General features: G+C 48.8%; 1 protein-coding gene across 6 annotated transcripts in view; it reads left to right on the top strand.

Moving 5' to 3' along the window:
* Positions 1-3,717, top strand: part of PLXNA1 (plexin A1) — a 293,334-nt gene that overhangs the window by 250,837 nt on the left and 38,780 nt on the right. The window lies entirely within an intron of this gene.

Below are 3,717 nucleotides of genomic sequence, written 5' to 3'. Positions count from 1 at the left end.
ATGCGCTCTCTCTCCTATCAGCAGGCTTCTTTTTTTAAAGGAGACCTGTCATGAGAGATTCTAGGAGGCAGCCATTGCTGACTACTCCTTATGATGTGATGCTAGTTGCCTGGCCACCATGCAAAGGCATTATGTTCAAGTCTTCCCGAATCATTGACTTGGGACAAGTATAGAGATAAGGAATTCTGGCATTCATTTATATTATGTTTGTTCCAGGTCTATCACAATAGTACTGATGCCAGATGCAGCCAGCAAGTATTATGTATAAGAAGTCCATCAATCACCCCCCCCCAATCTGTTGTGACAAGCTCCCTTTGAGCTTGTCACTGGTGGTAGCCAAAGCATGGCTTGTGTGGTGGGTCCAGAATCATCTAATTTGTAGAATTACACTTTGTCCCTAGTGGATCATACCATTAAAACTGTCAAACTCCTAGCCATAGCCGGATTCTCAGACCCCCACCCCAGCCTGGTAAATGGTCATCTTTCCCTCTATTGACTTGGTCCCAGTGTTAGACTGGCAGCAATGCACAAAGCCTTGATTGGCTCCGAGCATTAAAAGAGAACTATGAGGGGGTGCTTTTCACTCACCTCATAGTTCTAGCCGACCTGTGACAATGAGACTGTCACAGGTCGGCTCAGTAGAACTGGAGGTGAGCGAACACATACCGGCGTTCGCTTACCTCTCGATCCTGTCACGGCTCTCTGCCGTGACAGGGGAGGGGCTGGATTCCCCCCTCCCCGCTCCGATAGCGATGACTGGCGGAACGGATGGGGGAGGGGGCGGGTACAGCTGGCTCTGCCTCTAGATAGGCAGAGCCAGCTGTCACTCACGCAGCTGGGCGGATCCCGACGTCTAAGGCCCCGTTCACATTGAGCGGTTCGCAAATAGCGCGTTTGTCGCGCGATTTGCATTTTGCGCGATATCGCGTAAATGCTTGTGTTGAGCAAGCTTGAATCGCGGCTAAATCCGCTCCAAAAAGGGTCCAGCTGTAGCAACGCACGACCAGCGACAGCAGGACCCTTTGCCCCATTGAGAAGCATTGGAGAGCGATATCGCGCGGTAAATTGCTGCGATATCGCGGGAATTACCGCGCGATAAATCGCTCAATATGAACGGGGCCTAAGTCGGGATCCGCTCCGGCTGTGGCGTCTCAGTATACCGCGAGCTGTAGCTCGCGGTATACTGAGCTTAGGGTAACGGGAGGACGCTAGTTTGTGTCCTCCCGTTACCCTAAGGAGAACTAAGGGTGAAAAGCCCTGACCTCATAGTTCTCCTTTAACCCTCCATCTTCAACCTGAAGTCACGATGTTCGGAGGAACGCTTTAATATAACCAAATTTCCATCTGAAAAGTCCCGTGTCTGATAGACATTCCCCTTTTGTATCGGGAAATGGCACCGTTTCAGCCGCTGAACTGTGAAATGCCGCGCTCCCGAACGTAAGCGGCGTCCTTTAAAAATGTATGCATTAACATCCCGCAAATTAGAAGCCACCGAAGTGAGGACAGCCGTACACAGGTGTAATAAAGTAGCGGATTTATGAGGAATACCGAAGGTTAATCGGCGCCAAAAATATATTTAATCAGTTCGCTCTGTCCTTGCGTGAACCAGACGCTTTTACAGCAACTGCAGGATTGTGGCGCGCACAGAGCAGACCGCGGCACGAAGCGCGTGTAAGCGAGACCGTTAATCGCAGTTCTGATCTTTAGATGCCTTTACAGCCGAAAATGACTATTCAAAAGGAAGACGCGGCCCCCTGCTGCCCCGCCGCTGCCGGCATGTTCTCAGGATTATGTTATTAGAGGAGGAGCGCTAACCCGCCTCCTTTTATCTCCGATCAGAGCCCTAGATTATCGACGTATCGGGCGAAACGGTTTGTCTTCACAAAATACAGTCCGGCAGATAGGAATCTTCAGATGACCGGCAATCCAGAGAGGAGTTTTGTTCTCATTACAGCAGGAAGGAAATTATTTAAAGCCTTGGTTCTCAACTGGTGGGTCGTGACCTAAAAGTGAGTCGCAAGCCCGTGTTCAGTGGGTCGCCGCGTGACTTCCACTTTTCTAGGCGAGAGGCTCCTCAGCCTCCCCCATAGCGAAGGACTGTCAGTTCTCATGCCAAGCAGCCATTCAAAATATGCTGCCTGGTGTCGGGTGTCAGCTTGAGGTAGGATGGGATAGGTCCATGGCCGTGAGGGAGCTCCATCCATACGTCCATTGTTTACAGCTCCCTCACGTGTCCTGTAGAGGTGCCTGGACCGGAGTGACATCACATCCTGGCTCCCGGCACCTCTACAGGGCACGCAAGGGAGATGTACCAGCAATGCACATATGGATGGAGCTCCGTCACAGCACAGCAGCCCACACCAGACCCCAGGCTGCGGACCCACTCCAGTTCTCGTATGGTATGGAGACTGGGTGGACTAGACTAGAAAAAAGACTAGTACAGTGTGTTAATTGCGTAGTACCGTGCGATTAACACACTGTAACACACAATTGCACCTACCGTGCATTCTGGTGTGGGAGGTGTGTTGCGTGGCCACTCATTTGAATGGTACCCCAAACGCACCTCCTACCCACAGATCGTACGCGCGGTACCCTAATGTCGTGCGTTCCATTGCAGTGCAGACTTGGGTTGCGACTTAATGACCAAAGACAAATCTTGGTCCCGATTTTACACGGGTTGGGAACCTATATATAATGTTGGGGGGTTTTAAGTCATTTTCAGGCCTAAAATGTGGAATGTAACATGGGTGCAAAAAATGAAAAAAGGGCCTCAGTCATGAAGGGGTTAAAGAAGGTTTCAAACGCTGGGCAATTATACCCAAATTATAAACTCTATCGGTTACATTTATTATGTGTTGTACGATGTTGGCACAAGCTTTTTATGATCATTAATCAATGATAGGTGATTGTTAGACTCGCAATCTCCACTTTTATGTTGTTCTGGCAGTGCTGCCTTATTTCTCAGGGTAGGGTGTGTGTGCTGTTATTTAGTTGTATTCTCTTCCTGACGGAGCGTACATGCCAGTCTGTGGAGGCTTACCTGTCGACTGCTCAAACTCAGGAGGAAGATCAAACAAATACTCTTTCGTTTTTAATGCATCTCATCTTTTCATATGTATATAGTCCTGGCAACATATTGGTAAGGAAAGTTTATCAGCACTGAGCCCAGGCAGGAGATAGCATGACCTTGCAGCCTGACACCTCTTCTCTGACAGGGAAAGAATACAAGTTAACAATCAAAAGTTAGCAAAGCTTTGAGACTTACAGCTACAGCTGTTCTTTAAGTTAAAGCTTCTAGAGTCAGAAAACTGGTTATTGGTTCCCCGCAAAGCAGATCTGTCAGCCATTTTAAACTTTTAAAACTAAAGTTCTGCCTTAGAGCAGCCACGGCAGGGTGCCTGTTACATTTGTTAGCTAGAAAAAGATGCTTTTGTGTGCCCCTCTGATCTTGGTTTCCCTTTTTGTTAAGAGCTTGACTTTGCTAAGTTTTGGACTAGCAAAGTGAAACCAGATTCAAAGAGGTGCACAGAGGAGGTAACAAAGGTTCTGTTGCAGGCTGCTTGTGGTGAGTGCCCTCAGGCAGGACTTTGAAAGGTTCAAACAGGTTCTCTTTAAAGTGTCCTTTGTACTAACTAAAAATATTCGATTGGCTGGATGCCATGAAGCATCTACAGCTCTTCACAGGTGACCCTGACCCCTCCCCCCCCCCCCTGGGTG

This window comes from Nanorana parkeri, unplaced genomic scaffold (assembly GCF_000935625.1).
Source record: "Nanorana parkeri isolate BGI_ZX_2015 unplaced genomic scaffold, ASM93562v1 scaffold135, whole genome shotgun sequence".
NCBI lineage: Eukaryota > Metazoa > Chordata > Amphibia > Anura > Dicroglossidae > Nanorana > Nanorana parkeri.
Note: the sequence above shows the minus strand (reverse complement) of the source record. Positions and strands in the feature narration are given on the sequence as shown.